The 22567-nt window shown below is 36.9% G+C and overlaps 1 long non-coding RNA gene across 1 annotated transcript; it reads left to right on the top strand.

Moving 5' to 3' along the window:
* The first annotated feature begins 79 nt into the window (after positions 1-79).
* LOC122435073 lies at positions 80-20740 on the top strand. Its single transcript, XR_006267577.1, has 4 exons — positions 80-200; positions 3668-3777; positions 14299-14393; positions 20710-20740. It is a non-coding gene; the product is annotated as an uncharacterized LOC122435073 (long non-coding RNA).
* The last annotated feature ends 1827 nt before the right edge of the window (positions 20741-22567 follow it).

Genomic DNA, 22567 nt, shown 5'->3' with positions numbered 1-22567 from the left:
GGGGCAGGAGGGAGGGGTCGGAAGAGGGCAGGAAGGAGGGGTCGGAAGGGGGCAGGAGGGAGGGGTGGATGGAGCCGCCGAGGAAGACTCACCCAGGACCAGCGCTCTGGGATTCCCTAGCGGTCTCTGAGCGGACACATTTAATACGCCTGCCCAAGCCCCCGATCGCCTACTTGGGGAGTTTCACGACCCTCAGGACGGTAACAACCAACTAACCTTCATAAAATCCTTACTGAGATAGTTCTGAAAGCTGAAGTACAGTCAAGTATGAGGCTAGAAGGAGCGCTGAAAGTTATCTGTCGAAGAAACAAATGTGCAGTTGGTGCGATTTGTGGAACGTCTTTGCTGCAGTTAGTGAACTTGACCAGGGATGGTGGTCTTTGGCAGAGGCAAAGGACCCTCCACATTAGGGCTGTCTGTGGCTCCTCTTGTTTGACCACTCTACTGAAATCTGTTAAAAATGTTCAGCCGATTCCCCGCCCCCACCCCACCGCCAAGGTTCTCAAATTGAGTTCCCTGAGCTCTGGCACCGGCATCCTTCAGGGGTGCATTCCAAATGTAATTCCCCAGGCTCCACTTCCCGCCTCGGGGGCGGGGGTTAGGGTCTTGTGGTCGAGAGTGAAGCTTCAGGATGGGGGAATCCCAGGCGGAGACTTGTCATACGTGAGAGGCTTGGTGGGAAGTTGGGGCAGGGCCTGAGGGATACACAGGATTTCCAGAAGCACAGATAATGAAGAACTTTCCAGAAGGATAAAACCACATAGACACAATGGTGGAGAGCAGGAATTCAGAGCATGGGTTTAGCAGTATGTCCAGGCATGCTCAATTACGCAGAGATACACGTAGCTGGTGGCCGAAACCAACTCTGCACGCACCCTAATCTTATCTAAAGCCGTGTTTGCTCAGTGGGTGCATTTGGGGAAGGGAAGTGAATTAACTATAGACCGTGGATCTTTCCCAGTTGGAGTGGTCACAACTGGAAAGTCACAGTGCCCACTCCTCCCCCATATTCCTCTCCATGTTTAATGCTATATCAGGATGTGGGTGAGGATGGTAGATAGGGAGAGACCTGACAATGAAAAGAGTGCTGACAACTTCATAGTTAGAACTGACATCACTAGAGAATAACTGATTGCAAATTCCTTTAACTTAACCTACCATAATGCCATAATGCTTTTTTTTTCTTATTCCACCTCATAAAAATGGATATTATACAATAAGATTTCATGGCATGCTTTTTCCTGTTGTGGTAGAACAAAATAAGGCTGAACATTTTGGAAAGTGTATATATATATATACATATATATATATACACACACATACATATATATGTATACACACATATATGTAGATAAATACAGATATATTTCAATTGTAAAAGTAATTCTTATAACAGCTATCATTTATTGAGAGTGTATTTGTGTCATGCACTGGAGGGCTGTGCTAAGCACTTCAAATGTTTTATGTGCATTCGGTCTCACAGTAACTTTGTGAGGTAGGTTCTATTTTTATAGCCATAATTTAAAATGAGAGAACTGAGGCCCAGAAAGAGTAATGATGACTCCCTCATGGTCATACAGCTTGTAAATGGAAAAGTCAGATTGTGAATCCCTGTCTGACTCCAAGGCTTTTACTTGGAGTAAATAACAACTACTCATTATTTTATAAATACAGTTTTTCTATTTCTGTCCCTTTAAAAACCGTGCCAACTACCCCATCATGGAAATTTTACAGTTGTTGCGTCTTGTGCACTTTCTAAAGACAGCCATAATTTCTAAAATGCGTGAATAAATATTGAATGCAAATTATGTATAACACTTTTCATAGGATATTTAAAGGCAAAAATAGAATGTCTGAAACACTTTTTCTTTTACAAATTCTTTTAAAATAATATTTATAAAATGTAATAATATATGCCTACATTTGTTTGGTTTTTGTTTGGTAAAAATAACGCCCATATAAATAGTCCTAGTATTATGTCTCTCTACTTTTTTGATAATATAATTATGCAATATGTATGTATAGTGATGTGTTTTTAGACAATGTACAGATTATTATTTTGTATTGGTAAACAAGGTGTGTGAATTTCATCTAGAGTACATGAAACACATTTTATTTATGTCAATACTATCAGATTTCTTTGAGCTTTTTCACTTCAAGATGTAAAGCTTCCAGACCAGAGCCAAGTTATGTTGAGAGATATACAGTTTTGTTTAGCTTACAAAATTGAACCTTTATTTACATTTGATTGCTTCCAGTTTTTGGAAAACACAATGTCTGGTAATATATAAGTTTACACACATTTATTGTTAAAGTGCATTTACAGTTAAAGCAGTAGATATAAAGGCCTGAAGATAAAATTTCAGATGTCTGCATAGCCTTCTGAGTATCAGGGTCTCCATTACATTTTGTTACCTGTGAGAGCCACTGTATGTATGACAACATCTTGTCAGTCCTTACTAATCCATTTGTACATTCATTATTTCTTTGTGCTACTAACATATCCCTAAGTAAATTTGTATTGGCCTCACCTATCTCCCCTACACATTCCCCTCTATTGGTTAGGGGCTTATATGAGTGGTTTCGGGGCACTGTCTCATCCTGTTCTCTAATCACTTACTATGTTTAAATGTTATTTTCTTAATCAGATTGTAAACTCCTCAAGGGATCAGGTGATGTTTCCTATTTCTTCTCCTTCATCATATCCTTCCAGTTATACACTAAATGGTTTGTAAAACTTGCTTGTCCTATTGATAAACTAAAAGAACAAAGGAGAGAAAACAAAATGAAATATCAAAAAAATTACAAGTAAGATATTTCAAAATCAAATTACTTGAGTAGGGGAAGTGAAGGATTTGATTTATAATATTGGCACATAACTTACTTGATGTTTTATATATATATATATATATATAATGTCAATATAGATATCTGTATTGGTCTATATATTACATATATTCAAACAAGTTATGTGGCATTGTCATCTATATCTATTTATCTTTCTATATTTATATATGGTGCCTTTCAGCCTCCTGGATCATTTTATCAACTGTGTCTGTCCACCTTTCTAATCTATGAATAAAGAAAAGGATCTGTCTAGCTGAAAAGCAAGTTAGATTACCAATTTAAAATTAGTTAAGGGAGAAGATTGATTATTTCACTGTGGTATCGTGAACATAAGCTTGATTGTTAAATTATTTGTCTCAGGACAAAGGCACTGAAAAAGAAAGGCAGGGTAATAATAAAACTGTTAGGTTAGTAACAAGTCTTTTGGAAGAAGTGTTCTTAAACTATCTTTTATGTATTCTTCCATGCAAAAATAGATTTTAGAAATAGAGGCTTTAGAGATTGGAGTACACTCTCAGGTATAAAGGTATCTGTCTTCAGAAATGGGGTTATATAATTCTTTCTGATACATAGTCTATAGATGTAAAGCAAGGCTATTCTCAAGAATATTTTTGACATCTTGTCTATATTTACATGTATACCTTTCCATTATCTTTATCCACAAGTATAAGGCACTAAAAAATAAAGAAATGTAGTTAATTAGGCTTGTTTTTAAAATAATACATGATAATGATAGCCTGTTATTTATAACAGACAAGGCAAACTATTCTTGAATTATTAAATTGAATAAATTGTCACTTAATCTCTAATTATAATACAGCCATAGCATTTCAAGCTGTGACCTTGTCAAGTTTCCGAAGATAAGCAGCTGTGAACCTGGTTTGTAGTCAAGATGAGAGACTTGTTCCCAACCTCACGAAGCAGAATCTGGTAAGGATGACTCAGCAGGCTATGTTTCCCTGACAAAGGCACTACTAAAGGCATATGCTGTCAGATGGGGAAATAAAGGAAAGATTTATCACAGTATTTCATTTACTAGAAACAGAATTATAGGGAAAGAGGCAATTTTGACTCTATGACCTCTTCCTTGCCCTTTCCCTGTCTATCTCCTCTAAGCTGAAAGAATGCCTCAGAGCCCAAGCTTGGGCTTTGTTTATTGAGAGGGTAGATTCAGAGCTGCTTGTATGTTTTATGGGAGGCTCAACAGTGTAGTTTTCTTGTCTGGAAAATTTCATGGACATTGAAACTTGGTGGGCTACAGTCCCTAGGGTCGCAAAGAGTTGGACATGACTGAAGTGACCTAGCGTGCACACACACACACACACACACAACAGTGTATTGCTTAAGAAAGTGGACCTCAGAGCCACATAGCATGGTTTGAATTCTGTTTCTGTGGTTTTCCCATCTTGGAACTGGGTGAGTTAGTATACTTTCTTTGGGCTTTTTCCATTATCTATAAACAGGATAATAAAACCTATGCCCTTGGGTTGTTTTGATGATTAAATACATAAAAAACACTAAGAACAGTGTGGAAGATTAGAAGTTTTTAATTTCTCTTAAACCTTAATGACTTTCCCTCCTTTCCCATATTTAAAGTTACAATTTGGAAGTCTCAGAAATGGGAGTTTTTGAGTGTGCACTGCAGTATAATGCACACTTACACACCCTTACTAAAAACTAGTACACACAGGGACAAAATATTTGCAGAGATAGCTGCTTGTCTGCTCACATACAGCTCATCAATCTCGATTATCTGTCCAATCTATAGATAAACATTCTGTCTAATCTATAGGGTTAGGGTTATCTATAGGGTTATAGATAAGCATTCATATGGGAAGAATTTATTGTGGAAACAACTTTATAGTATGCTAGTAGATGATCAGGACTTCCGTGATGGCTTAGTGGTAAAGAGCCCACTTGCCAGTGCAGAAGGCACAAGAGACACAGATTTGATCCCTGGGTTGGGAAGATCCCCTGCAGAAGGAAATGGCAACCACTCCAGCATTCTTGCCTGGGAAATCCCGTGGACAGAGGAGCCTTGTGGGCTATAGTCCATGGAGTCACAAAAGAGTCAGACATGACTTAGCAACTAAACAAGAAGTAGATGATCAAGGAATAGTTTGGAAGGTTTCATTCTGCGAACCAGCCAGATTGAAGTTCCTGTTGCTCATAGATGTCAAAATAAATATGAACTCCTGTGCAAAAAGTAGATCTTCTCTTTCATTTGAGGACATTGCCTACCATTGCCCACTTGATGATAGTAGTTAAACTGGACAGAAATGACTAAAAATCTATACAGACCACGGTGTAATATCAGATAGATACATGAAGGAAGCCTGTGAAGTTCATTGATAAACAGTTCTATTCCATGTTCTGTAGTGTCTTAACTGGATAGAGATACCAGTTATTATTTTCCCTAACTTAGATACCCACTTACACTTAGCTTAAACCTTACTTCAGTTTCTTTTCCAAAATGAAGAAATTCACCTTTAGTTTCTTTGTCTGAAACTAACATGGCCAACTATCTACTTGATATTTTGGACATCAAAACACAAACTCAGCACGTGTAAGTTCAAGATCTTAACTTGACTCCCACATACCTGATCTTTTATCATTTCCTGTCTTAATGAATAGCACCATCGTCCATTCAGCTGAGTAAACTGGAGTCCTAAGAATTGTCCTTGACACACAGTGCTCCCCATCTTCGGGTCCAACATCCATCTTCTAACAGTTTTCAAATCCACTCATTTTTCACCCTTTCCACAGCAGCCACTCTTTGGTCTTGACCAGACACTAGAATAGTCTTATAACTGATTTTCCTACAACTGCTTCTGGTCTCCTCCATTAAACTCTCCATACTGCAGCCAAAGTACTATTTTCAAAATGCAAATATAGCCATGTCACTGATCTGATTTAAACAAACTGATATTTTCCTACAGTCTTAAAATAAGGACCAAAATCTCTAACATAGCCTACGAGACCCAGCATGATCTTATGTTCTTAGGTTCTCCAGCTACATTACTATCTTCTTTTCATTGCTTTTTCTGCTCAAGACATGCTGGCCCTTAATTTCCTCTGTGACATTACATAACTTCATGCCTCAGATCATTTTTTGCATGCTGTTCTCTCTGCCTGGAATGCTTTCTACCTGTAGATCTTCCCACCTTTACTTCCCACAGGTACTTGACCTTGTTAAGTTCTTATCCTTCAGATTTTAGGTAAGTTTTCACTTTCTTATAGAGACTCTCCTTGACCAACCCAGACTAGGTCTGATCTTCTATACATGGAGATCCCCTTAACTTTACTTCATGTCATTTACCATAGGTGAAATGGCATGACTATTGATACTCCTGTGACTCTTTGTTTATTTAATGTCTGTATCTACCAAAAGATCAAATGAAAAATTCATGAGGACAGAGGCAGTATCTGTTATGCTCACTAGTGTAACTCCAGTGTTGAGCATGTCACAGAAATAGTCAGCCAATATTTTTTTAATAATACTGACTGAAATTTTAGAGGCCTCAGATCTTTAACTGGTACATCAGAACTCAAAACTTCATGCTATTTGATCAACCGCTTCTAATTGAACACAGCATGGAGGGGAAGAACTTTTGCTACCTTCTAGTCAAACATTAACTCCTCCACTGTGATTATTTCATTGATTCTTCCAGATAGGTCTAAGGGTGTCTTTTTTGTACAATATGTACACACTTCCATTATAGCAATTAACTTACTTCATTGCAGGCACTGGCTCATCTAATTCTAAAATAAATGCAAGCTCCTTTGAAGTAGAAATATTTTTTCAAGATATATTTGGATCCCCAGAACCTAGCACAATGCCTGGCATATAGATGACCCATAATCTTCTGCTGAATGAATGAACAATTGAATTTGGTCTTTATCAAAACCCTTGATAATATCATAGCATTCTGAAGTCTGGTTCATGTATTTTCAGTTTTATTTTTTAATCACCTTAGGCCACCAGAGGACTGTACCATAGGATCGTATTAGCTTAGTATTTGCTGAATCAGTTTCACTCACTTGCACTTTAATGTTATGCTTTAGACAGTTATCAGAGGTCATTAAAAATAGTCAAACAGCTATGTGGATATTCTTTCTTCATTTATTGTAAATCTGTTATGAAGGGCACCGTTCATCACATTGCTCAATGTCCCCTTTATACAATGCCACACAGAAAATTGATTTTATAATATAATGACAAAAGTCTTTATCTCTGGAATCATTATATTTTCTCCTTTCTGACCATGAGAATTATATAAGGGAACAGACTATGAAGTCAGAGAGTCCTTGGATTTGAATCTTGGGTCCACTTAAAGATTTAGTTTTGTGACACTGGGCAAGATAATGTTCCAACTTCAGAAACTTTCCCTGCAAGATGAGGATTATAACACCTACCTTCCATGGCTGTAGTGAAGATAGATATAAGGTCAATGCAGCTAGCAAAGTTCCTGGCACACAATATGTGTTCAGTATGCAATAAAAATCATATAATATTTTCCCCTTGGCTGCTAGGAAGCACAGAGACAAACGTGATACTTAACTATAGCAGTTATGTCAACCTTTCCGTGTTTCCTTGAGCTGATTTTGATTTTTTTAAAAATTTTATTCTTAAAACTATTTCATTATGGAAAGAATGCATATAAACTGTGTAAAAGGATTATTACCTCTGAACTCTGAAGTACAACAACAAAATCTCCTTTAGTTAGAAACCCTAAAGTTATAATTATCATAGACTAATGTAGTGTAGGGAATGTTGAGATTTAAGGCACAGAGAAGAAACCCCAGTATTTCTACATATCCCCCCTTTTAGGTGCCACAATATATTAAATCTCACCATTAGAGATTCCTCTCCCAACAGAACTCTTGAAATGTAAACACACAAATATGCATTAAAGTATTACTAACTTGTCATCAGAAATAATAAGATCAAAGACAGGAAGGATTGCTTAGAGGAAAAAGGCATGAAGAAGTGAATAGAAGGGGGAAAATGGTAAAAATATTTTAAAAAGAAAAAAAGCTGGAAATAAGGGAAGAATGCAGATTACTGATTTGGCTCATAATCCTAATTTCCTTCAGGTAGATCATATCATACTGTTCTTTAGAATATAAAGTAAAGAAGAAACAATTGCTTTACAATATGTTCTCTAACTAAAGAGACTTCTTATTATGGAACATGCATTTAAAATGATCATAGATATCATTGTGAAAAAAATATGGAAAAAAATGGGCAATATCCTTGGACAATAAGATAGATTGCAGTGTGAATGATTAATGATTAATGGTTGTATTTACTCAACAAGGATTTATTACATGCCTATGATATGCTAGATGGCATTAAATATTAGCAAATACTAAGATTAATGAGACATAAAGTCTTTCAATGAATTGTCATTATAGTGTGACAAAAAGACAGAATGGAAAGAGAGGAGACAAAACTCATTCACCAAACACTTACATGGATAACTATTATATATCGGGAACTTTGCCAGGATGTATGGGTATATCACATATATTTTTTAGATTAAAAGTTATTATTAACATATATTTTGTTGTTGTTTAGTCGCTCAGTCATGTCCAACTCTTTTGCGCCCCCGTGGACTGTAGCCCACCAGGCTCCTCTATCCATGGGGATTCTCCAGGCAAGAATACTGGAGTGGGTTGCCATGCCCTTCTCCAGGGGGTCTTTCTGACCCAGGGATCAAGCCCACATCTTCTGCATTGGCAGGCGGATTATTTACTGCTGAGCTACCATGGAAGCCCTTATGTATATATGCATCTATTTAAATATATATATATATAAAATATCATATATATATTTTATCTATATTTATTATAGCTTCTAGTGTTTGATTACTTATGTTGCACAACAGGTTTTGCATATATTATCTGTATTCTTCACAACACATCTGTGTGACAGAGGACATTCTTTCACTTCTACAGATAAAGACACTCCGGTTTAGTGATTAGCTAATAAGTGACAGAGGCAAGATTGATTCCAACCCAGGCTAGTGTCCTTTCCTCTATCACACTGTGTCCATTACAATATTCTTTTCTGGACCTTTCCTAGTACCAAAAAAGTGTTGAGTGTGGCACGAGGTAAATCAATATGCTCCAGTCATGTTGCCTGGCCACTGAATGATTTGGAGATCTACCCCAACCTGGGTAATTCCCAGCCTTCATATCTTGCCCTGCCAGCATCTTGCTAGTTGTGTCCGTAGCCTCTAAGGTGGTCTCCAATGAGCTCCTAGTTTCCATACCCTTATAGAATTGATGCTTTTGAACTGTGGTGTTGGAGAAGACTCTTGAGAGTCTCTTGGACTGCAGGGAGATCAAACCAGTCCATCCTAAAGGAGATCAGTCCTGGGTGTTCATTGGAAAGACTGATGCTGAAGCTGAAACTCCAGTACTTTGGCCACCTCAAGCGAAGTGTTGACTCATTGGAAAAGACCCTGATGCTGGGAGGGATTGGGGGCAGGAGGAGAAGGGGACAACAGAAGATGAGATGGCTGGATGGCATCACTGACTCAATGGGCATGAGTTTGAATAAGCTCCGGGAGTTGGTGATGGACAGGGAGGCCTGGCATGCTGCGATTCATGGGGTCGCAAAGAGCTGGACACGACTGAGCGACTGAACTGAATTGAACTGATATAATCCTCTCCTTTGGCACCAGACTGGCCTAGTGACTTGATTCTAATCAACTTAATATGACAGAAATGATGGGATGTCTATGAGTCATTTATTGGGCTGGCCAAAAATGTTCATCCAGGTTTTTCTGTAGCATCTTATGGAAAAACCCAAATGAACTTTTTGGCCAACCCAATACAAAAGACTGTGATCTCCATCTTCCCCCTTGATCTCTCACTGACTTACTCTGAGGGAGAAGCCAGCTGCCATGTTGTGTGTTGCCGTTTGGAAAGACTCGCTTGGTAAAGGACCTGGTGACAGCCTGCTGATGGCCACATGAGTGGGAGTGGATTTCCCCCACCGTGCCCTCAAGTGAGCTATGAGATGAGTCCACAGCCCAGGCTGACATCTTGATTGTAACCTGATGACACACTTGGAGCCACTGAAGCTCACATGTGCCCAGATTTTTCTGATCTACACAAACTGAGATAATAAATGTTTATTTTTTTAAAGCTATTATGTTTGGGGAATATTTTTCCATAGCAATAAATAATTCATATACTGGAGGGAAATTTTTCCCAAATTTCTTAATAGTTGGTCCAACCAAAATAATGGCTGGGCTAGTGACTCAACATGGCAACAAATACATGATTTGAGTTCTTGAAACATTAAAACATTTACTGAGCACTTACCAAGTACTTGACCCATAGGAGTTTATCTTAGTTCTTTAAAACAACTGGATGGAAATACTGTATTCAATCCCATTTTGCTGATAAGGAAACTGAGGAACAGAATTTTCCAAGTTTGCACAGCCAATATGGTAGTAAAACTTTGATTCTTACCTAATAGTGTGACTGTGGGCTTCCCAGGTGGCGCTATTGGTAAAAAAACCTGCCTGCCAATGCAGGAGACATAAGAGATGCAAGTTCCATCCCTGGGTCAGGAAGATTCCCCTGGTGGAGGGAATGGCAACCCAATGTAGTATTCTTGCCTGGAGAATCCCATGAACAGAGGAGTCTCAGTTCAGTTCAGTTCAGTCATTCAGTCATGTCCGACTTCTCTGAGACCCCATGAATCACAGCACACCAGGCCTCCTTGTTCATCACCAACTCCCAGAGTTTACCCAAACTCATGTCCATTGAGTCGGTAATGCCATCCAGCCATCTCATCCTCTGTCATCCCCTTCTCCTCCTGCCCCCAATCCCTCCCTCCCAGCATCAGGGTGTTTTCCAATGAGTCAACTGTTCGCATGAGGTGGCCAAAGTATTGCTAGGGGGCTACAATTCATAGGATCAAAAAGAGTCAGACACGTCTGAAGCGACTAGGCACACAGGCACTGTGACTCTAGAGTAAGCATTCTTAAATAGATAGCCATGTTGTTTCAACTATACATATTCTCAGTATATTTCCTAGAGGTTACCTAAGTGATTCTTTCTCCCAGTCTTTTATTTTTTTGATAAGGACATAAAAGGAATATTGATCAAATTTATAGATGAAATTAAACTGGGAAGCAGAACAAATATGATGCATAAGAAACATGATTCAAAGATATCAATAGACTGGAGCTACATTCCAGTTCTAGCATGATTACCTTTAACTGGAACATGTGCTGTCTTTCCATATTTTAAACTTTCAGGTATAAAAGGAAAGTGACATGGTTTCACACTTGGAAATCCATGTTAAAGGACTTTGGGATTTTATTTAATAATAAAACCAAAGAGTGAATAAGAAAGGTCCTCTGATTTTAGACTGTAATAATAGAAGTGCAGAACATAGCAAAAGCAAGTTTTACTCTTTATGAGTAGGCTAGATTACCTCTGAAGGGCTGCATTCAAATTAGTCACCTATTTTAAAGAACTTTCGACCCACTGGTAAAATATGTTATCACGGTATTGTGTGGGTGGTTGCTGCCCCCCAGAAAAACTTTGAAAACTTGTGGGGGTGTTTCTTTGTATTAAAAAACAAAATTTTTAGTTGTAACTTACACATTGCAAATTATTGTATTTACTATAAATTTATTTCATTGAGTTTCTCATTTATATTAAATTTCAAGAATTATATAGATTTTTGTAATAGATGTGTATAAGTAGGCTCTATTTATGAGTTTAATTTCAGTAAGGGGATGTTGCAAAATATGGTCATTAAATCTGATAAGCTTGATAAGAACAGCACTGGAACATATTTAGGGCAGAACAAGCAGAGTGGAGAGGAGACTTGGAAACAAATCGTTTGGGAAACTGGAAAGAAGTGAAGTAGTGTGACAGAGAGAAGAGAAATATTAGTCTAGGGTAGCATGAGAGTTATTTTAAATACTGATGGCTTGTCCTATAGAACAGATACTATAGTTGTTTCATGGTGTCCCAATAACTAAAATGAGATAAAGAAAGAAAATTCCAGACAGCAGATTTTAGTGAAATGCAAGAGAGATGTCTCCAAGCAGACATTATCTGATAGAATTGGTGACTTCATGCTGTTGAGAGTTGCAAATTACTACATATAGTCAAGTACTATCTGCTTGAGTGACTAGTACATATAAGGTGTTCAGGGACTATGTGTTGAATAAATTTCAACACGAATCTAAAGATTCAAGCTTTAGATTGGTCATTTGAACTAGATAAACTCTAAGGTTCTGTCATGCTCTGAAAGTTTGGGATTAAGACTGTAACTGAACAGCATCGAAACATGTATATTATCAAGGGTGAAACAGATCACCAGCCCAGGTTGGATGCATGAGACAAGTGCTCGGGCCTGGTGCACTGGGAAGACCCAGAGGAATCGGGTGGAGAGGGAGGTGGGAGGGGGGATCGGGATGGGGAACACATGTAGATCCATGGCTGATTCATGTCAATATATGGCAAAAACCACTACAATATTGTAAAGTAATTAGCCTCCAACTAATAAAAATAAATGGAAAAAAAAGACTGTAACTGAAAAATATAAGTATGTTATATATCTTTGTAAACTGTGAATTTCAGAATGTGGAGGCTATACTGGCAAAAACCACTACAATGTTGTAAAGTAATTAGCCTCCAACTAATAAAAATAAATGGAAAAAAAAAGACTGAAACTGAAAAATATAAGTATGTTATATATCTTTGTAAACTGTGAATTTCAGAATGTGGAGGCTATACATGTGACAATGAAAGGAAAAATAATGGCATATTCTGACCTGTATGCTACAGAAATGTCGACTACCACAGTACACAGTAGATGATGACTGTCTATCTACACAATATACAGAATCACAAAATTGCCAAAATATCTTTTTAAAGCATAAGTTATTAGCTCGATTTTGGTAAAGTTTTATAAATTGACAGGCTATGTTAAACAAGGAACCACTTTTGTTCTCCTGTTAAATGATGGAAGAAGGTATATATGGCAGACATTCTCATTTACTGGGTGGATTGTGTGATGGCAGTAAGTAAAAAATTCAGAAATGAGATTTAACTCATTTGATTCTCCTTATCAATAAATATTGACAGTCTCTTTATCAGCAGATACTCATTGAGGATATATTACATATGTAATGATATCCTTGGTTGTGTAGAACATCTGCAAGATATAACAAATAACGTCCCATGCCATCCTACTTTGGTTAGAAAAGTAAGATGAAAATAGCATGACATTTATAATAATTTTTAAAATTCCCAAGTATAAAATTAAGTACCAACATAAGTAGTCATAAAGAAGTCATAAAATGTCTTATACTGATAGGACAATTGTGAAGAAAATTACTTGGTATAGGCTGTGACACAGAGAGAAGAATTCATGGAGGAGCTGTGACCTTGAACCTTGAAGTTTATCTGGATAACATGAGCAGCACAGTGTATAAAATAGCCTGATGAAAGCAGAGTAATTGTGTTATGGAAAAGTGGGAAATTGACTTGAACATTAAGCTAAGGGTCATCCAATTATAGAAGGCTTTGGAAGTCATGCAGAGTAGAACTGGTAAATAGGGAAATACCATAGGTTTTTGAGAAGATGAATGAGATGATGGGTGTATCATTCAAAGGAAATTAGATTAGCCATGGTTTATGAGTGGACTTAATCAAGGATAAAAAAGACTGTAGAGACAAGTAGGCTGTACTAATCCATTCACAGGGGAATAGTGTTTTAGAATGACATATTTTCTCTGGAAATGAAATTTAAGGTATAAACATGTCTAAATAATGCTAACAAGACTTGTGTATTGCCTGGGCAGATGAGATGAAGAAGTAGTCAAGTGGCTACAAAGTTCTGAGCTTAAGAGTTGACAGAGAAAACAAAATTTAAAAGGAGGACACAAAGAAAGTGAGGATGTGGATTTCTAAATTGATTCAGTATTGAACAAGTGAATTTAAGATGGCTCAATTTTAAAAAAGCAATGAAAGAAATGAATCCTCCTCTTAACTTGAAAAGTTCCTTTGAGACATCTCTCCTGATTTCCTCATAATAGCAGTCACAAATAACGAAACCTTAGTATTCTTTAATTTCTTATACTGGAAGGTATAAAGGATAAAGTAAATTTTAGGATTTGTTATTTTGAAATGCTAAAAATCATGTTATGAATTCCTAAATAAAATATGGTGGTAGGTATTAGGGAAAACAGAAAATGCTGTAGCACCATCATAACTCCCATTCTTTAGAAACTTAGCAAAAGATAATACTGAGGGATGGTGGAGAGAGCATTGTGAAAAGTAGAGGACTGAGTGCTGGTTGTCATTTCATCTCATCCAGATGTTCTCTTATCTCTTGGCAAGGAAAACTGTGTTCTGCTTATAAAAACAACTGCCTTCAGCATCATCTCTCTTTTTTTTGCCATGTAGGGATTGAACACACATCCATCCGCTGCACTGGAAACTCAGAGTCTTAACCACTGGACAGCCAGGGAAGTCCCAGCATCATTGCTTTTTGAAGGCAGGTGTGTATAATCTCACCTGTGCCCAAATGACAGTGGGAATACAAGGAGTTGACGTGGTTTGCAAAAGCATCCTATATGTGTGTGTGGGAAACTTGAAGGTAAATACTGTATTCTTTCATGTCCAAATGTTCTATGAAATTGTTAATGGGATAAGAAAACATGAAGAAAAAAGTAAGAAAAAACTCAAGAAATGTGAACTTCTAGAACTTGGTTCATGGCTATATTATGTCAAAACAACTGGTTGAAAATTCCAAGAAAAGTGCATTCAGACCAGTTTGATGCTATATTTGACTGGAGTGGATTCTAATGCACTGCACACAGTAGCTATTCAATAAATATGAATAATGATGCTAGTGATTTAATAAAATTTTAAACTTCGTAACCCATTGGGCAAAATATTGACAACTCTAATTGTTTATACTGGTCACCTCCAAAATTCTTTTTTTGTATCCTTTAACCAACATCTGATTCACTTCCCTACCATGGTGTTCACCATTCTACTCTTTGATGTATGCAGTTGACTTCTTTAGATTTCAGATATAAGTGAGATCGTACAGTTTTTCTGTGTTTGATATATTGCACTTAGTGTAATGTCCTCTAAGTTCATCTATATTGTCAGAAACAACAAGATCACATTCTTTCTTAAGGCTGAATAATATTTCATTGCACATATATGCCACGATTTCTCTATCTATTCATCAACTAATAGACAGTTTGTTTTCATGCATTGGCTATTGTGAATAATGCTGCAATGAATATAGTAGTAATCCTGTCACTGTGTATATGTTTATCTAATCATCATGTTGCACACCTTAAACATATACACTTTTCATTTAAAAATAACAGAAAAGAAAATTTTAAAGAAATTTAAAAAAAGAAAAACCTGGGACACCCTGCCTCCTCTTTGGACTAGGTATGGAGTCCTGGGTTACACAAAGGGACTTAGACAAGAACTTTCAAGTTTTAAAATTTTGTTTCAGTCTCTTTTCTCTTTGTACAAATTGGCCTGTTCCAAGAGTACAAAGAATGAAAATAAGATAATAGATAGAAACATGTCACTGGTAACAAGAGAGAGATCTAATGATTTATTTTAAAACTTTCTAAGCTTTGAAACTAAGGAGAACTTAATTTACATCTACAGAACTTATGCACTTAAATGAGCTATTTTTGTTCTCTTGCACGCAATCTCCCCCTTCTGTTCCTGCTGTGTTCCAGAGACAAATCAAAATAAATTTACAGTAATAAAATTAAGAGCTTAAACATGCTGTTCTTGTATATGTTCGTTAAGTTGTTCCCCCCCACCCCACCTACTGCGATTTGCCATGGAGTTTCAAAAACTCTTTATTTGGTTGGTAGACAAGCTATTTTATCACAAAAGTACAAAATGTCATTTTGAAAGCCTAATAACTAAAAAATTACATTTGCCCGCCATAGAGAATCCAACAGTTTGTGGTTGTTAGAGAAATGTCACTGAAGGCATTGAGTTAACATATGCAAACAGCAACAACTTTCCTTTCTTCTTTAACTTTCCAGTCAAATAAAAACATTTTTGCAAGTTTTAGATGAAATCATGTTCTGAAATTTAAATCATATGCTTTCCTTGGCATGAGAAAGACTACTGACCTTCTCTAAGTACATAAAGCAGGGTGTCTCGTGTTGTTTGAAGATATTTTGAGTTTGCTTTTTAATGTGAGCCCTATGTGAACAAGGAGCCTTGCTTGAGTGTGTTTTGAAAGTGGAAGGAGTGCCAGGTCCCAGCTCTCCAATGGAGAGCTGGCAAGTTGCCCTACTCAATATTCATCCACTGAGCAGAAAAATATTGATGTTCACAGAAGAAAAGAATTAAATATGCATTTTAAAAGTGTAAATAAAATGTGTCACTCTATAAGCTTTTGAGGATTAGGAGGAATCAGACATTCTAACTTTTATTGACACATTGACACCAGCAAAGGTAAAGAAAAGATGATAGAATGTCATAAGGTTTACTCATTGTGTCTTGAAATTCTCATACTAATAAAAGTATTATTATTGGAAGCATATAAAGATAAGAATTATCTGATTTCACAACCTCTGCCAGCAAAATAGCGAAAGAGAACTAAGGTTAAAATATTATACAGAGAGAGGGATATAAGAGGCATTTATTTGCCTTTATTTAGCCTTGTGCTTTTATCATGGATTAATTTCATCCCCTCTGAGCTATTGATTAATTGATTTACAAACTTCGGGGCATGAAGGTAGACAATTTTGCAGAGTTATTTTGTTTGTTTGACCAGCTAAATAGAGATTATTGGGATAAGTTCAAATGACCACATACATATATTATTAAGACTCACTTATATTTTCTATAATATGTAAATTGGCCCAAGGTATCACATTGAAGTTCAACTATCCAAAACCCTTTCTGATTTTGGTAATTAACAGTCTTAACAACACTTTGTCACTAAGCAAAACTGGGGCGAATGCTGACTTTCAATATATATTCACTATGCAGCATGAAAGAGTATAAATAATATTATTTGGGAGCATTTAAAAGTGATTCTTTTAACTATTTTTAAGTTAACATAGAAGTTTAAAGATGAAAAAAACTAGAATGATTAGAGAATTTCAGAAAATAAATACCTCCTATTTTATGAGTGACTGAACTGTTTAAGTAGGTATATACCATTTTTTCTTTGTTCTTATCTTTCTATTAGATGCTCAATAAATACTTCTTGAATAAATAAATGAGTGAATTTCCTATTAGCTTCTAAAGGAAAGGAGCCATGATTTAAACATCTCTCTATCCCCACGGTTCAGGATATTATTTGACAGAAATCTTCACCAAGAGTTTATTCTACCTTTACTCTAAAATATAGAATAGAAGTATGAATACATCTCAAGCTTATCTTTAAGTCCTTCCCTACAACCTTTAACCTATTCAAGGTATCTCTGATCTTGAATTCTTAAGTATTTGAGGAATCCCAGTTCAGTTCAGTTCAGTTTCTCAGTCATGTCTGACTCTTTGCAACCCCATGGGCTGCAGCACACCAGGCCTCCCTGTCCATCACCAACTCCCGGAGCTTACTCAAACTCATGTCCATTGAGTTGGTGATGCCATCCAACCATCTCATCCTCTGTCATCCCCTTCTCCTCTCACCTTCAATCTTTCCCAGCATCAGGGTCTTTTCAAATGAGTCAGTTATTCACATCAGGTGGCCAAAGTATTAGGGTTTCAGCTTTAGTATCAGGTTTTCCAATGAATATTAAGGACTGATTTCCTTTAGGATGGACTGGTTGGATCTCCTTGCAGTCCAAGGGATTCTCAAGAGTCTTCTCCAACACCATGGTTCAAAAGCATCAATTCTTTGGTGCTCAGCTTTTTTATGGTTCAAATTTCATATCCATACATGACTACTGGAAAAACCATAGCTTTGACTAGACAGAGCTTTGTTGATAAAGTAATGTCTCTGCTTTTTAATATGCTGTCTACATTGGTCAGAACTATTCTTCCAAAGAGCAAGCCTCTTTTAATTTCATGGCTGCAGTCACAATCTGCAGTGATTTTGGATCCCCCAAAAATAAAGTCTGTTACTGTTTCCATTGTCTTCCTGTCTATTTGCCATGAAGTGACGAAACTGGATGCCATGATGTTAGTTTTCTGAATGTTGAGATTTAAGCCAACCTTTTCGCTCTACTCTTTCACTTTCATCAAGAGGCTCTTTAGTTCTTCTTCACTTTCTGCCATAAGTATGGTGTCATCTGCATATCTGAGGTTATTGATATTTCTCCCAGCAATCTTGGTTCCAGTTTGTGCTTCATCCAGTCCAGAATTTCTCATGATGTACTCTGCATATAAATTAAATAAGCAGGGTGACAATATACAGCTTGACGTATTCCTTTCCTATTTGGACCAGTCTGTTGTCCCATGTCCAGTGCTAACTGTTGCTTCTTGACCTACATACAGAATTCTCAATAGGCAGGTCAGGTGGCCTGGTATTCCCATATCTTTCAGAATGTTCCACAGTTTGTTGTAATCCAGAGTCAATGGCAAAGCCGTAGTCAATAAAGCAGAAATAGATGTTTTTCTGGAACTCTCTTGCTTTTTCAATGATCCAACGGATGTTGGCAATTTGCTCTCTGGTTCCTCTGCTTTTCTAAATCCAGCTTGAACATCTGGAAGTTCACAGTTCACGTACTGTTGAAGCCTGGCTTGGAGAACTTTGAGCATTACTTTGCTAGCCTGTGATATGAGTGCAATTGTGTGGTAGTTTGAGCATTCTTTGGCATAGCCTTTCTTTGGGATTGGAATGAAAACTGACCTTTTCCAGTGCTGTGGCCACTGCTGGGTTTTCCAAATTTGCTGGCATTTTGAGTGCAGCACTTTCACAGGATCATCTTTTAAGATCTGAAGTAGCTCAACTGCAATTCCATCACTTCCTGTAGCTTTGTTCATAGTGATGCTTCCTCAGGCCCAGTTAACTTCGCATTCTAGGATGTCTGGTTCTATGTGAGTGATCACACCATCGTGATTATCTGGGTCATGAACATCTTTTTCGTATAGTTCTTCTGTGTATTCTTGCCACCTTTTCTAAATATCTTCTGCTTATGTTAGGTCCATACCATTTTTGTCCTTTATTGTGCCCATCTTTGCATGAAATGTTCCTGTGGCATCTCCAATTTTCTTGAAGAGATCTCTAGTCTTTCCCATTCTATTGTTTTCCTCTATTTCTTTGCATTGATCACTGAGGAAGGCTTTCTTATCTCTCTTTGTTATTCTTTGGAACTCTGCATTCAAATGGATATATCTTTCCTTTTTTCCTTTGCCTTTCACTTCTCTTCTTTTCTCAGGTATTTGTAAGGCCTCCTCAGAAAACCATTTTGCCTTTTTGCATTTCTTTTTCTTGGGGATGGTCATGATCACTGCTTCCTGTACAATGTCATGAACCTCCGTCCATAGTTCTTCAGGCACTCTGTCTATAAAATCTAATTCCTTGAATCTATCTGTCACTTCCACTGTATAATCATAAGGGATTTGATTTAGGTCATACCTGAATGTTCTAGTGGTTTTTCCTACTTTCTTCAATTTAAGTCTGAATTTGTAAATAAGGAGTTCATGATCCTAGCCACAGTCAGCTCCCAGTCCTGTGTTTGCTGACTGTATAAAGCTTCTGCATCTTTGGCTGCAAAGAATATAATCAGTCTCATTTCTGTTTTGACCATCTGGTGATGTCCATCCCAGTTATAGTCGGTTATATATTTAACAAAAACTTTTATATGTGAAATATGCAAATAATTCCTATACAAGGAAGCCTACAGTATCAAAGTAACTTTTTTCAGCTTTATTGAAGTATAGTTGACAAATAAAGTTGTAATATATTTAAAGTGTACTACATGATTTGATAGCTGGGACCAAGAGTGCCGGGAGAAATATCAATAACCTCAGATATGCAGATGATACCACCCTTATGGCAAAAAGCGAAGAAGAACTAAAGAGCCTCTTGATGAAAGTGAAAGAGGAGAGTGAAAAAGTTTGCTTTAAAGCTCAACATTCAGAAAACTAACATCATGGCATCTGGTCCCATCACTTCATGGCAAATAGATGGGGAAACAATGGAAACAGTGACAGATTTTATTTTGGGGGGCTCCAAAATCACTGCAGATTGTGACTGCAGCCATGAAATTAAAAGAGACTTGCTCCTTGGAAGAAAAGCTATGACAAAGCTAGACACCATATTAATAAACAGAGACATTGCTAAGTCGCTTCAGTCCTGTCCGACTCTGTGCTTGCGGACAAAGCTTCATCTTAGCAAAGCTATGGTTTTACCTGAAGTCATGTTTGGATGTGACAGTTGGACCATAAAAAAGGCTGAGCACCAAAGAATTGATGCTTTTGAACTGTTGTGTTGAAGAAGACTCTTGAGAGTCCCTTGGACTGCAAAGAGATCAAACCAGTCAATCCTAAAGGGAATCAGTCCTGAATGTTCATTGGAAGGACTGATGCTAAAGTTGAAGCTCCAGTACTTTGGCCACCTGACGCAAAGAACTGACTCATTGGAAAAGATCCTGATATTGGGAAAGATTGAAGGCAGCAGGAGAAGGGGAAGACAGAGGATGAGATGGTTGGATGGCATCACCAACTCAATGGACATGAGTTTGAGCACGCTTGGGGAGTTTGTGATGGACAGGGAAGCCTGACATGCTGCAGTCCATGGGGTCACAGGGTTGGACTTGACTGAGTGACTGAACTGGACATGATTTGATATATGTGAATGTTGAGAAAGGATTCCCGCCATCGATAAAATAGCTCTTTTCTTTCTTGATTGTTTACATGGCTTAGGAAAAAGCAAAGCCTTAGAGAACAAGACAGATACTGGCTTGAATACCGGCTCTACCATGTTACAAACTGCAAACTGAGGTAAGTTATTAAACTCTTCTGAGTCTGTTTCTTCACATATGAAATGTGGTTAATCATACTCAACTTATATAACTAAATAACAGATATGAAATTTCATCGGTGTATAAATAGTTGAATAGAACAGATACTTAGATACAACAGTTTCTTAAATCTATGTTTTCTGAATATTTTCTTTCTTAACATGCATAGTTTTGTGAAAAAGGTATACTTAACTAAAATGCAATTATCTTATAAATGATGTTTGAGTTTTGACAAGAATGCTTAGATATTTGTCTGGATTCAATATTAAGTTTTTGGATGGCACTATATTTTAGTATTAAGACTGGCACTATATTTTAGTATTGACGTTGCTGTGTTTGGAAACAAAAGATATACATTAGAATCCTGGCTCTTCCACTTCCTAACTCTGTAATTTCACCTCTCTGAGTTTTACATTCCACATCTCTAAAATGAGGATAAAATACCCACCTTACCTGCTTCTAAGGTTGTTATAAGAAAAAAAAGTGAGATAATTGGTGTGAAAATACTTTGTAAAGTGCCAAGATCCATGATCTGCTTTCCATGTGTTAGATTTGACTTGGTCTTCATTGATTTGTCAGAAGCAGTTATTTCATGGTTAAGAGAATTGACTGAGAATAATGACAGAAATTGCTTAAGAAACACATCACACATAATCTGCAATGATAAATTTTTATTTCATTCTCTATCACAGATGTGATACGTGACCTTGAAAAAATTACTTTTTCATTTCTTAGTTCTCAAAATGGGAGCAAGAATTACTCCAATTAGTGCAGATTAATATAAGAATTTCAAGGGTGATAACACATACTGAGATACTGGATTAAGAGAACCACTGTAATTGCAAATGTAACAGGGTGTTTCTTATTGTCAATAAGGAGTTTTCATTATCCAGTCTGTTTCTTTGGCTAAGAAAGGCATTGAGTCAGAGTTTCCCCTGCTGTTAAACTATAATACTATGTTAACATTTTACTAAATGGAACTGTCGTAGTTCCAAAATGTCAATAAAAGTAGTTCACTCCCAGGCAGTAGCTTTTCCATTGTAAGAATCCGACTTATTCATTCATGATAATAACACCCAAATATGAACCTTAAAATTCTCTAAATGTATAATCATTTACATGTAGAATTGACATTAAGCATTGTCATGATAATGTCTTTAAGCTTGAGTGATATGCTAAAAATCAAAGAATTAATTTAAAATAAGTTGACAGAGAGCCCTGATCCACACAAAAATCTGAAATGGTGTTTTATTGTCAATGAATTTTATGATGGCAGCTGCGTGAAGAGTGGTGGTGGAGGGGGTGGTAGAAATCATGAAAGGATGGGACAGTTAGTAATAGAGACATTTAATCAAGAAACTATTGCAATTAATAACTGGAAAATAAATCTTTATCTATTGTAATCAAACTGTATGTAGATAGGAGATTTGCATGGGTGACAGAAAGATTGAAATCACTAGAAGCTTTCAGCCATGAAGGAGTTGTGCACTGTAAACACTCAAATCAAGATCTTTCATCCATGACAGAATGGCTTGTTACTTTGCACAAAGGACAATAAATTGGTTTATAAGCAAAGAGAGTAATTTTTTTAAACACTCTACTACATGTATAACAACCCTTGTAACATATCTGTCAAGCACGTTATTTGTAAATACAAAAGGAATTTGAAAATAAATCTTAAAGCCAGAAAATCAGAGAGAGAGACTTTGGTGGAAATCAAATGTGTCCAAGAAATAGGTAATCACAAAATCCGACAAATT

Source organism: Cervus canadensis, chromosome X (genome assembly GCF_019320065.1).
Source record: "Cervus canadensis isolate Bull #8, Minnesota chromosome X, ASM1932006v1, whole genome shotgun sequence".
NCBI lineage: Eukaryota > Metazoa > Chordata > Mammalia > Artiodactyla > Cervidae > Cervus > Cervus canadensis.
This window is presented reverse-complemented; position numbering and strand designations above follow the sequence as displayed.